At 47.4% G+C, this 14,175-nt stretch overlaps 1 protein-coding gene and 1 long non-coding RNA gene across 2 annotated transcripts in view; both read left to right on the forward strand.

The window, feature by feature from the left end:
* LOC115173249 (zinc finger protein 40) overlaps window positions 1-14,175 on the forward strand; it is a 107,957-nt gene that overhangs the window by 35,641 nt on the left and 58,141 nt on the right. The gene's annotated exons all lie outside the window — the stretch shown is intronic.
* LOC115174095 (uncharacterized) lies at window positions 1,006-2,059 on the forward strand. The gene is made up of 2 exons (XR_003871723.1): window positions 1,006-1,707; window positions 1,949-2,059. It is a non-coding gene; the product is annotated as an uncharacterized LOC115174095 (long non-coding RNA).

A 14,175-nucleotide genomic window follows, 5' to 3' on the forward strand; every position in this document is an offset into this window, starting at 1 on the left:
TAGCAACACTCACTAGTCCCCGTGCGTTAGCAACACTCATTAGTCCCCGTGCGTTAGCAACACTCATTAGTCCCCGTGCATTAGCAACACTCATTAGTCCCCGTGCGTTAGCAACACTCACTAGTCCCCGTGCGTTAGCAACACTCATTAGTCCCCGTGCATTAGCAACACTCATTAGTCCCCGTGCGTTAGCAACACTCATTAGTCCCCGTGCGTTAGCAACACTCATTAGTCCCCGTGCGTTAGCAACACTCACTAGTCCCCGTACGTTAGCAACACTCATTAGTCCCCTTGCGTTAGCAACACTCATTAGTCCCCGTGCGTTAGCAACACTCATTAGTCCCTGTGTATTAGCAACACTCATTAGTCCCCGTGCGTTAGCAACACTCATTAGTCCCCGTGCGTTAGCAACACTCATTAGTCCCCGTGCGTTAGCAACACTCATTAGTCCCCGTGTGTTAGCAGCACCCGTTAGTCCCTGTGCGTTAGCAACACTCATTCGTCCCCGTGCGTTAGCAACACTCATTAGTCCCCGTGCGTTAGCAACACTCATTAGTCCCCGTGTGTTAGCAGCACCCGTTAGTCCCTGTGCGTTAGCAACACTCATTAGTCCCTGTGCGTTAGCAACACTCATTAGTCCCCGTGCGTTAGCAACACTGATTAGTCCCCGTGCGTTAGCAACACTCATTAGTCCCTGTGCGTTAGCAACACTCATTGGTCCCTGTGCGTTAGCAACACTCATTGGTCCCTGTGCGTTAGCAACACTCATTAGTCCCTGTGCGTTAGCAACACTCATTAGTCCCCGTGCGTTAGCAACACTCATTAGTCCCTGTGCGTTAGCAACACTCATTAGTCCCCGTGCGTTAGCAGCACCCGTTAGTCCCCGTGCGTGTATGTTTGAACTTTGATTGTCCTCGTCGGTTAGTGAGGTGAGAGCTTGTTGTGCAGCAGCAGATAGTATCAATACTCAGGACAGATCAATGTGTATTTATAGCTGCTGTGGTGGCGTGGGAGGTTGCTGCTCATCACAAGTGGGTTAGTGGCTAATCTACTGTTGTGTGTGTGTGTGTGTGTGTGTGTGTGTGTGTGTGTGTGTGTGTGTGTGTGTGTGTGTGTGTGTGTGTGTGTGTGTGTGTGTGTGTGTGTGTGTGTGTCCCTCCCCACACATGAATAGGAATTAGTCACCAGAGCTTCTTTAGCCCCTGCATCCTGCTTTGTTTTATATTTTTAAAAAACGAATGTTGTTGCTCTGGTAAGAGAAGTCGGCACAGTGGCAGCCAGGGCTTTCCCTGATTTCAGAACGGATTAAAAAGAACAGCGAGGGAGAGAGGGCAGGAAAGCAAAGACAGAAAGAGAAGGGAAGTGGGACTTCTAGCTGGTGCTCAAGCAGAAGGAGAGGCAGTCAGAAGTGAGAACCGAAAGCTACGACTCTTATCTCAACTCACTGTCTGGAGGTTTGAGTGAGAGAGTTCTCAGAAAGACAGACAAACAGACGTTGGCCAGACGCTCTCTCTACGTTCCACTCCGCTGTGGCGTTGAGGAGAGGGCAGGAAAGAATGTCAGACAGTTATTGGTCGAGGAGGAGAGTGTCTGGCTGACTTACTGACAGGGTAATGTCAGGTGTTCCTCAGTAAGCTACGTGTTATTAGACTCTGAGGAGAGAAGACACACAGAGACTTCAGAACAGATTTCCGGCCATTTGCGAAGGTATTGTGATGTGCGTGAGTGTCTTTGTGCGTCTCTTTCATAGACTGTGTGTGTGTGTGTGTGTGTGTGTTGAGGTTTTTTTTGTATGTGAGTGTGTGTTTGATTTATGGCTGTGTGTTATTGCAACAGGATTACAGTATGTACTTCTACAGTGGAGGTTGACATTTTCAAGTTTCCTCCTACTGTATCTCTGGTTCTCATTGATCCCCTCTTTGTTTACCTCCTGTCTGGTCTACCCAAGAAAGCCATTGGTCATCTACAAAACATCCAGAATGCTGCAGTACGGGTACTGACCAAGACCAGACGGAGAGAACACATTACACCGGTTTTAAGATCTCTGCACTGGCTGCCTGTGAGTTTTAGAATTAATTTAACGATTCTTCTATTGGTTTTTAAATCAATCCATAATTGTGCACCCCAATACATGTCAGACATGCTTTTAAGTTCTGTACCCAGTAGATTCCTCTGGCACAGGTCTTTTAACTCTCCCAAAGCCTAGGACCAAGAGGCATGGAGAGACAGCCTTTAGTTACTATGCCCCCAGCCTCTGGAATAGCCTGCCAGAGAACCTGAGCGGGACCAAGAGGCATGGAGAGGCAGTCTTAGTTACTATGCCCCCAGCCTCTGGAATAGCCTGCCAGAGAACCTGAGCGGGACCAAGAGGCATGGAGAGACAGCCTTTAGTTACTATGCCCCCAGCCTCTGGAATAGCCTGCCAGAGAACCTGAGCGGGACCAAGAGGCATGGAGAGGCAGCCTTTAGTTACTATGCCCCCAGCCTCTGGAATAGCCTGCCAGAGAACCTGAGGGGGACCAAGAGGCATGGAGAGGCAGTCTTTAGTTACTATGCCCCCAGCCTCTGGAATAGCCTGCCAGAGAACCTGAGGGGGGTCGAAACTGTGGACATATTTAAAAGAGATCTTAAAACACACCGGTAATATTCTATCTAGGTGGAGGTGGGATTGATGGCCTTCTTTTCTCCCGTTCTTTTTAATCGTTTTTGAAAGATAAGAGCAGGGTGGTATGTTATGGATGGTGTGTAACATCTTAGAGGCCTGTGTGTTTATAAGTGTAATAAGTCAAAATAGCAAGCGTATGTTGTTCACAACCTGGAGGTGTTCTGTTATCACAACCTGGAGGTGGAGGTGTTCGGTATCACAACCTGGAGGTGAAGGTGTTCTGTTATTACAACCTGGAGGTGGAGGTGTTCTGTTATCACAACCTGGAGGTGGAGGTGTTCTGTTATCACAACCTGGAGGTGGAGGTGTTCTGTTATCACAACCTGGAGGTGGAGGTGTTCAGTATCACAACCTGGAGGTGGAGGTGTTCTGTATCACAACCTGGAGGTGGAGGTGTTCTGTATCACAACCTGGAGGTGGTGGTGTTCTGTATCACAACCTGGAGGTGGTGGTGTTCTGTTATCACAACCTGGAGGTGGAGGTGTTCTGTTATCACAACCTGGAGGTGGAGGTGTTCTGTATCACAACCTGGAGGTGGAGGTGTTCTGTATCACAACCTGGAGGTGGAGGTATTCTGTTATCACAACCTGGAGGTGGAGGTGTTCTGTTATCACAACCTGGAGGTGGAGGTGTTCTGTATCACAACCTGGAGGTGTTCTGTTATTACAACCTGGAGGTGTTCTGTTATTACAACCTGGAGGTGTTCTGTTATCACAACCTGGAGGTGGAGGTGTTCTGTATCACAACCTGGAGGTGGAGGTGAACTGTTATCACAACCTGGAGGTGGAGGTGTTCTGTTATCACAACCTGGAGGTGGAGGTGTTCTGTTATTACAACCTGTAGTTGGAGGTGTTCTGTATCACAACCTGGAGGTGGAGGTGTTTTGTATCACAACCTGGAGGTGGTGGTGTTCTGTTATCACAACCTGGAGGTGTTCTGTTATCACAACCTGGAGGTGGAGGTGTTCTGTATCACAACCTGGAGGTGGTGGTGTTCTGTTATCACAACCTGGAGGTGGAGGTGTTCTGTTATCACAACCTGGAGGTGGAGGTGTTCTGTATCACAACCTGGAGGTGTTCTGTTATTACAACCTGGAGGTGTTCTGTTATTACAACCTGGAGGTGTTCTGTTATCACAACCTGGAGGTGGAGGTGTTCTGTATCACAACCTGGAGGTGGAGGTGAACTGTTATCACAACCTGGAGGTGGAGGTGTTCTGTATCACAACCTGGAGGTGGAGGTGTTCTGTATCACAACCTGGAGATGGTGGTGTTCTGTTATCACAACCTGGAGGTGGAGGTGTTCTGTTATCACAACCTGGAGGTGGAGGTGTTCTGTTATTACAACCTGTAGTTGGAGGTGTTCTGTATCACAACCTGGAGGTGGAGGTGTTTTGTATCACAACCTGGAGGTGGTGGTGTTCTGTTATCACAACCTGGAGGTGTTCTGTTATCACAACCTGGAGGTGGAGGTGTTCTGTATCACAACCTGGAGGTGGTGGTGTTCTGTTATCACAACCTGGAGGTGGAGGTGTTCTGTTATCACAACCTGGAGGTGGAGGTGTTCTGTATCACAACCTGGAAGTGTTCTGTTATTACAACCTGGAGGTGTTCTGTTATTACAACCTGGAGGTGTTCTGTTATCACAACCTGGAGGTGGAGGTGTTCTGTATCACAACCTGGAGGTGGAGGTGAACTGTTATCACAACCTGGAGGTGGAGGTGTTCTGTATCACAACCTGGAGGTGGAGGTGTTCTGTATCACAACCTGGAGATGGTGGTGTTCTGTTATCACAACCTGGAGGTGGAGGTGTTCTGTTATCACAACCTGGAGGTGGAGGTGTTCTGTTATTACAACCTGTAGTTGGAGGTGTTCTGTATCACAACCTGGAGGTGGAGGTGTTTTGTATCACAACCTGGAGGTGGTGGTGTTCTGTTATCACAACCTGGAGGTGTTCTGTTATCACAACCTGGAGGTGGAGGTGTTCTGTATCACAACCTGGAGGTGGTGGTGTTCTGTTATCACAACCTGGAGGTGGAGGTGTTCTGTTATCACAACCTGGAGGTGGAGGTGTTCTGTTATCACAACCTGGAGGTGGAGGTGTTCTGTTATCACAACCTGGAGGTGGAGGTGTTCTGTTATCACAACCTGGAGGTGGAGGTGTTCTCTGTCGTCATAACATCCCGGGCTGTCTTCTGGCCATGACATTGGCAGGCTGGTTGATGTCAGTCAGGGGCTGACAACGCTAAATGCCAACTACTAATTCAGTCAGTCCATTCAGTGAATGACTGACTCCTTAAAGCAAGGCTTACTTACAGCACATGGTTGTGTGGTGTTTAACCAATTTGCAGAGTGATGCGGTGCCATCGACAAGATGATCCCAGGCAGGATGAGCTGCTGCTGGATTGTTACAGTTAACAGTTACAGCCAAGTCCCTTAGATGAGAGGTGTGGATGGGTGGGTGGAGGTGATCTTGACTGACTCTTCCACACACCATGAGCTCATCAGATCTCCACTAGCCATGGTCTCCCTGCTTTACTTAATGATGGCGTTTTAATGACATAATCCTCCTGTAACTTCTGGTGGTGGAGGCTCTCCATCCTCCTCAAAAAGGAAGCATTTATACCCTCTGCTAGGCTTTGTCCAATCTGCCACCCTATTCCCTATATAGTGCACTACGTTTGACCAGGGCCCATAGGGCTCAGGTCAAAAGTAGTGTACAATGTAGTGAATAGGTTGCCATTAGGAACGCATACCTAGATTTCATTCAGAGGGTGAGCAGTTACTATCCCTTTATTGGCAGCATTTGGTGCTTTGGAAAACAAAATGGTGGGGAAAACAAAATGGTGGGGAGAAACATACATACAGGATTTTTGATATGGCATTACCATCTGTGTGCAGAAATACTCTGTAACAGTGGTCTGATACGACGACGTCAATGTAATGTTCAGTGGATCTCTTTGTGTTGTTATGCTCTGATCCAAAAAGAGTTGGAGCAGAAAAAAGAGACTACAAAAGGAAGGAGTGGAGGGGGAGAGAGATGGAAAGATTGAGAATCCGTTCCTCGGCTCTCCTCTCTCAGCTGTGTTCTGCTAGGTGCGATTATGTAACGTTACCGTCTGCCTGCCTGTCGGTGAGGAGCAGAGGAAGGCACCGGTTAATAGCGTGAGGTTTGGTCAAAAGTAGTGCACTATATAGGGATTAGGGACACAACCAGAGCAGCTGCTATAAAGCCTAGATGGAAACTACTGAGCTGGCCACCGGTCTCCCTAGGCATGCCCACAGCACCCAGACACCAGTACAGTGCCAGTCTCCCTAGGCATGCCCACAGCACCCAGACACCAGTACAGTGCCAGTCTCCCTAGGCATGCCCACAGCACCCAGACACCAGTACAGTGCCAGTCTCCCTAGGCATGCCCACAGCACCCAGACACCAGTACAGTGCCAGTCTCCCTAGGCATGCCCACAGCACCCAGACACCAGTACAGTGCCAGTCTCCCTAGGCATGCCCACAGCACCCAGACACCAGTACAGTGCCAGTCTCCCTAGGCATGCCCACAGCACACAGCCACCAGTACAGTGCCAGTCTCCCTAGGCATGCCCACAGCACCCAGACACCAGTACAGTGCCAGTCTCCCTAGGCATGCCCACAGCACCCAGACACCAGTACAGTGCCAGTCTCCCTAGGCATGCCCACAGCACACAGCCACCAGTACAGTGCCAGTCTCCCTAGGCATGCCCACAGCACCCAGACACCAGAACAATGCCAGTCTCCCTAGGCATGCCCACAGCACCCAGACACCAGTACAGTGCCAGTCTCCCTAGGCATGCCCACAGCACACAGCCACCAGTACAGTGCCAGTCTCCCTAGGCATGCCCACAGCACCCAGACACCAGAACAATGCCAGTCTCCCTAGGCATGCCCACAGCACCCAGACACCAGTACAGTGCCAGTCTCCCTAGGCATGCCCACAGCACCCAGACACCAGTACAGTGCCAGTCTCCCTAGGCATGCCCACAGCACACAGCCAGCACCGAGGCAGACAACATATTACAGAACAGTGCACCGGAACACCATAACAGTACACCGGAACACCAGAACAGTGCACCGGAACAGTGCACCAGAACACCAGAACAGTGCACCGGAACACCATAACAATACACCGGAACACCATAACAGTACACCAGAACAGTACACCAGAACAGTGCACCAGAACAGAACACCAGAACAGAACACCAGAACACCAGAACAGAACACCAGAACAGTGCACCAGAACACCAGAACAGTGCACCGGAACACCATAACAATACACCGGAACACCATAACAGTACACCAGAACAGTACACCAGAACAGTGCACCAGAACAGAACACCAGAACAGAACACCAGAACACCAGAACAGAACACCAGAACAGTGCACCAGAACACCAGAACAGAACACCAGAACAGTACACCAGAACAGTACACCAGAACACCAGAACAGAACACCAGAACAGTGCACCAGAACACCAGAACAGAACACCAGAACAGAACACCAGAACAGAACACCAGAACAGTACACCAGAACAGAACACCAGAACAGTACACCAGAACAGTACACCAGAACACCAGAACAGAACACCAGAACAGTACACCAGAACAGTACACCAGAACACCAGAACAGAACACCAGAACAGAACACCAGAACAGTACACCAGAACACCAGAACAGAACACCAGAACAGAACACCAGAACAGTACACCAGAACAGTGCACCAGAACAGTGCACCAGAACACCAGAACAGAACACCAGAACAGAACACCAGAACAGTACACCAGAACAGAACACCAGAACAGTACACCAGTATCCTCAGTTGACTTTACCTTACTCACTCTGATCCGTAAGCTGTTGAGCTATTTAGGGTGTTTGATTTCTCCAATGCATGGCTGAGAAGTAGCGATGATAACCAGGGGAAACGCCTGGCGTGATTACACCAGGAAGTGCAAAGCTACTGTAGGCCTAACACATGTCAACTGAATGTAGAGGGTTTGTTGAGCAGCCTGTGTATTGACTGTGGAATGCTGCTTTTGCAACAATAAAACGGTTAATAGTGTAAAAAAATGTACTTCCTTATCTTTCATGTGTAGCAATATTCAGAGAATAAGGACATTTTTATTTTTGTGCATTCAGTTGTTCAAAAGACAGGCTAACTGGTATTTATGTTTGATAAAGGTATTGGTGGAGCAGTTCATTTCAGATGCATAAAGGAGCATTTGAATACGATGCAGTTCTGATCATAAACCGTATTTGACACAAACGCTGCTATGCAGCTGATAGAATAGCCTCTGAGAGAATAGCCTCTGAGAGAATAGCCTCTGAAAGGGAATGGTAATAGAGGCCAGGCAGGCTTCTTGAATACAGGGTTTTTTCATCTTTCATTTTGTCACTTTGGATTGCTTCCAGAATGTTCTATACTGAACAAAAATATAAACGCAACATGCAACAATTACAAAGATTTACTGAGTTACAGTTCATATAAGGAAATCATTCAATTGAAATAAATTCATTAGGCCCTAATCTGTGGATTTTACATGACTGGGCAGGGGCACAGCCATGTGTGGGCCTGGGAGGGCATAGGCCCACCCACTTGGGAGCCAGGCTCACACACTGGGCAGCCAGGCCCAGCCAATCAGAACAAGTTTTTCCCCACAAAAGGGTGTTATTACAGACAGAAGTACTCCTCAGTTTGATCAGCTGTTCGGGTGGCTGGTCTCATGATCCTGCAGGTGAAGAAGCCGGATGTGGAGGTCCTAGTCTGTCATGGTTACACGTGGTCTGCAGTTGTGAGTTGGACGTACTGCCAAATTCTCTAAAACGATGTTGGAGGAGGCTTATGGTAGATAAATTAACATTGAATTCTCTGGCAACAGCTCTGGTGGACATTCCTGCAGTCATCATGCCAATTGCACGCTCCCTCAAAACTTGAGACATCTGTGGCGGTTAGGTGCCTCCTAAGAAGAGGTAGGTGCAGGAGTCAGGAGCAGGAGAGCAAGGAATTTCTAGTAGCACAATCGTTTATTGAACGTCCCAAACACGACAACAACAGGTGGGGAAACACACCCAACGAAGTCGCCACACACAGGGAAATAAACGTAACACACGGAGGAGAAACCTCTACTCCTAAATACACTACAACGGTACAACACGACCGTGAGGAGAAAAAACCCTGTGGCGCAAACACACACCCCTAGCAGAGCAACAACAGCAAATAATCCCGCACAAAGAATAGCAGGCAGCGGAGGTTAATAAACCCACCAAAATAAACTAATAAGACACAGGTGTAAACAAAACAGACAGACACAAACAAAAAGGAAAAATGGATCGGTGGCAGCTAGTAGGCCGGCGACGATGACCGCCGAGCACCGCCCGAACAGGGAGAGGAGCCACCTTCGTTGGAAGTCGTGACAGTGGCATTGTATTGTGTGACAGAACTGCACATTTTAAGTGGCCTTTTATTGTCCCCAGCACAAGGTGCAGCTGTGTAATGATTATGCTGTTTAATCAGCTTCTTGATATGCCACACCTGTCAGGTGGATGGATTATCTTGACAAAGGAGAAATGCTCACTAACAGGGATAGAAACAAATTTGTAGCACAAATTTATTTCAGCTCATGAGACACGGGACCAACACTTTGCATGTTGTGTTTTATATTTTTGTTCAGTGTAGTAACACCACAGCTGTTAAGATGTCGCTGTTGTCAAGGGTAATTTGATTAGTTAGGTCTCTAACCTCCTTACCGATTGTAGCTGGACTGCTCTGGCTGCCTCGTACGGTGTTGCCCATAGTCTCGGCTGCTACCCCCCCCCCCTTGTGTCTTGGGACCCCCCCACTCCCCCCATGGGTCTGGGCTGCTATTACCCCCCCCCCTTGTGTCTTGGGACCCCCCCACCAGCAGGTGGTGTTGGTATCCGAGGCGCATGCGAAAAGGTCGGACCCTATGTACAAGTTGTCAGCGGCCGAGTTGTTATGATAATGGCTGTAACCTTTCAACCAAATCTCCTGGTGTTTGTGCTTCAAAACGCTCAGTGGCTGTCGAGGGCTGTCAGTCACCACCGCGTCCGCGTGTGGCAACCTCTTCAGTACCTGCGAACTGAGACGAGGATATCGGTCTGTGATATCGCAAAGTGTTTCACCAGTGGGAGTCATCGGGTCAGTTGTTGGACTGACGCCATTAGTGTCATTGTAAGGGGTGACAGTCCCCAACAAAGCAGAAGGTGTATCATCGGAAGCAGAGTATACTCTGCGCATCAATGTTTTTCTTGCTGAGGCGGCTGCTGTGCTTGCGGAAGTGTCCGAAGGGCAAGAGAAGTTCATCTAACTACCGTATTGCACGACTGCAAGGAGGAGGGAAGTTGCTCATTCACAGAGACAGCTGGTTCGAAATCATGAAAATAATGGTTAATCAGGTTGGCTGATCGAATGTGTCGAGATATCATAATATCTCCTTGTATCGGATTCTGCACCAAGAGGTTTCTAAATGTCTTTGTCCCAAGGGGTGCTTTCGACAGATAGCCCTCGTGAATGACTGCGTTGCAGCTAGCGTTAGGGGAAGACAGTGTGGTCAGTGGAGAAGGCGCTGTGGCCTGTGACCATACCTGGTTGGTTTTCCAATCCATCAATGGGAGTAACCGATCCATCAAGTCTGCTCCAAGTAGCAGGGGTACAGTTTCGAGGCTGGTAACATACACATTGTGAAAGAGCGATACGTCCTGGAAGTGTAGTTTCAGCATGACTCTCAATGTGAGAGGCGAGGTAGTCTGAGTGACCCTCGAAGTGTAGTGTCGCATCGTTCCACTTTCAACCAACGTTTAGTTGGCTTCAAAGCCCTTTTGAGATTATTGAACAATGTTTGAGAGATGAGCGATATTGTCACACCCGAATCAATTAGCTCATGGCAAGTTAAGCAGCCCTCCAGGACTGTTTCCAGGTATGGGTGTTTTAGATTTGTTTTTAGTGGACATATTCCCCACAAAGTGGAGTGGACATTCGCAACGACATGATGTGCCATTTCTGTTCAAGGTGCAAGCAGATCGACTTTTCAGAATTTGAGTGGGCTTGGCTTTAACGAAGCGGTTGACCTTTTTCTTCGCAACCTTTGTATCAGAGTCTATAGACAAAGCCCGGGGGCTTATTTCTTGATCAAGCGGGCCCTGGATAGGGTCTCAAGTGATAGTGGGAGAAATTAGAATTTTAACATCCTTGTTATGGGTGTTAATTCCTGCGGACCTGGTGTCCGGTAATTACCTGTCTAGTCCTTGTGACTTATCTTTTACCCTTTTCTCAAATTTTCCTCGCTTTAGATCTTCACGTTGTGGAACTTCTGGAGAACATTGGTCTACATTTTGATCGTCATTCAACCCTTTGTTACCCTTGTGCTCTGACACTTTTTGTGGGTTGGGTGCAGGAACTCAGCGAACAGGTCGATTGTAGCGGTAGTCGTTTTGATGGCGACGTACTTTACAGTTATTTCGACCGCGGAGGTTATTGGAATTGTGGTTTCGTGGTAGAAACCGTTGTTGTGCGTCATCTCTCAACGCTCCAATACCTGATAATGCACCCTCAAACTGGAGTGAGTGCTCCTGGTCAAACTTCAAAACTGAGTGGTCAGGGCTCTTAGCGTTGTGAACTTTTGATGTCTCAAAAGCTGTGCTTGCAAGCTCTCTGAGTTGTAAGATAGGCAAGCCAACATGGGCTGCTGGACCCAAGTAGGTAATCATGGTGGCATACATGTTCGACAGAAACATTTGTTTGAATGGTAACAGCTCTTCCATTCCTGTTTCAGTGAGTAAGCTGAACGAAGCCTATGGTAGTAAGCTTGTGGGTGTTCGTTCCGAGCTTGTTTGACGATGTTAGCCAGTGAGCTATCGTGTTTGCGAGTCGCAGAACCACTGAATTCTAATTTCAAAGCTGTGGCAAGTTTAGCGTAGTCATTTAGCACATGTTGCTGCTGTAGACGAATGAACCTCGTCACGTGTCTATTCGACGTTCGCTTCAACAGGTAAACTCTGTCAGAACCTGTAGCGTTCGGGTAGCCATCCAATGCGTCCTCTATGTCAGCTAGGAATGTCTCAGTATTGTTTGGCTGACCTGGAACGGGGTTAAAGGTGGGGAAATTCTTGACGAGTTTGTCAAGGCATACAGCGCCAAGCGGGCGGAAAGGGTTGGCTTCCTCCTGTGGGGAAATTGTGGCCGAAGACCAGGAGGAGAAGCCAAACTTTGGCTTTGTTGGCCAAGAGGCGCCATATTACTCAGTGCCAAGAGGAGAAGACTGAGGGACACATGAGGGAGGCAAAGTCTGAAACCTATCGTCTTCACTCCTGTGAGTACAGGGCTCCGGTTGCTTGGATGGGTAGTCATGCTGTAGAGTGTGACCATTCTGGACTTCCTCCAGATGGTACCTAAGGGTGGTATTCTGCAGCATTGCAGAGTCCACTTGAGTGCTTAAGTACTGATTTTGGACATGTGAGTGTCGCATTTGCTCCTTTCGGTCTCAAACTTATCTGTCATGGTTTGCAGATAGAGGTCCTGAGTAGGGAGCGAGAGATTCAGTGATGAGATTTCCTCCGCTTGCTTACAAATCAATATTTCCATCTTCGTCACCTGAGTTCTCTCATCATTCATTTGGTCAGCGACTTCAATGAGTTCTGCTGACTTGTCATCCAACTTAGTCATTGTGTTCATTAACTGATCGTCTTTGGTCTGCAGCATTTTGAGTAGAACCGTGTTACTTTGAGTAACGTTCAACAAAACTGCATGCATGTTATCAAGTTGAGCGCTCCTGTTTGTAGATAACTCGTCAGATTTATCTAGTTTGACGTGGGCATCATCGTATTTAGTTTTGGCTAAATTGAGTTGTTCCTGTAGATGACGAGTTTGTTGAAGAGTTTGCGCTTGTTCATCGTTTTAAGTTTTTGCAATTACATTTAATTGTTCTGTTTTCAAACGCAGTTCCATAGCTAGCAGAATTTTTCCCTTTTCTGCATTTGTCATTGGTTTCTCTTACGGCTTGGTAATTGTGGAGGAGGAATGAGGCGCAGGAAGCAGCGAACACAGGGTAGTGGTGTTTTTAATATACACTCACACAAAAAAACAAATGTTCCCACACACAGGGGAGAAAATACATACGGCGTCAAACAACGTCGACACGAACATAAGCCGTCTGTCAAGAAACAATCATTAATCCCGCACGAACAGGAGCGGGCCAGCTAAACTAAATAGCCCCTCTAATGGCTAATTGACCACAGGTGTCACAAAATAAAAAAAGGGAAAAGCAAAAGGGAATCGGTGGCAGCTAATAGGCCGGTGACGACGACCGCCGAGCGCCACCCGAGCAGGAGGGGGCGCCACCGTCGGTGGGAATCGTGACAGTTTCCCGGTTCTTTTCACCTGTCCCTTTATGTCTACCGTTACCTGCTCGTGCTTCAGCTGTGCACTGCGGTATTGGACCAATGCCAATCTTGGATGGCAAGACATCAAGGCAAGACTGGAGAGAACCTTTACGATGGTTTATTTTGGAGAGCGTTGTTGTCTGCTGTTTTTCCGCTAATGGCATAATTAGGGTTGGTAGCGCTGCTGAGGTCAGAGGTCAATCCATTTATGGGTGGAGGTTCACTAATTAGCGGGCGAGTGGGGACTACCCCTTCTGATAGCTTGCACATTATTAGAACATTTGAAAGGAAAAATGTTTTTCCTAATTTTCCAAAGTTTGGTTTTGGAATACATTGGGAGCAGCAAAGACGATTTGTATCTATTTATAGACGTTAAAGAACAATCAGCACTGTACCAGTACTGTGGGAGTTGGAAGTGAATGAATTTGCAAAAGCAAACTGAATTAATTATTTAATCAGTAATTAATCATACCTGGATAGGCTTTCTGGGAATTAAACTTTACTTAACCTAGGAAGTTTGTTTATCTAGGTTACTATTGCAAAGTTTTTAAAATGTCTCATTTAATTGGAAGAACCTAGAAAGGTGTGTTCGACAATTTAATTAATTAAATTGAATGAGACAATGATATCCAAGCAATTGGGATGGTTTGGATTATCATAAAAGTAACCAGCAGTTTAAATGTTAGGGTACATTCACCACGAGATTCACTTCGACCTAAGGCCAAGGCCACATGGGAGTCCCGCTGGAGGCGGGACTTCCGTCAGTACTGGGGTTTACAGAATGTGCTTTGCAAAAACAGATTTTACTGATTGATCTATTTTAATGATAAATCAAACCTGTATAGGCTATCTGGAAATTAATCTTTAAATTAACCTGAGAGCATTTCTTCATCTAGGTTAATGTGGAAAAAGTTTATATTGTCTCATTGTAGAAACCCAATCAATTTGGATATTATTTAAAAGATCCACTTGAAAAGTAAATCTGGCAATTTCACTTGTTCGTTAAATTGAATGAGACATCGATATCCAGTCAATTGCGATTGCCTGGATATCTTAACGTGTTCCACGTTTGGGTGTCACCTAA

This window comes from Salmo trutta, chromosome 34 (assembly GCF_901001165.1).
Source record: "Salmo trutta chromosome 34, fSalTru1.1, whole genome shotgun sequence".
Classification (NCBI taxonomy): domain Eukaryota; kingdom Metazoa; phylum Chordata; class Actinopteri; order Salmoniformes; family Salmonidae; genus Salmo; species Salmo trutta.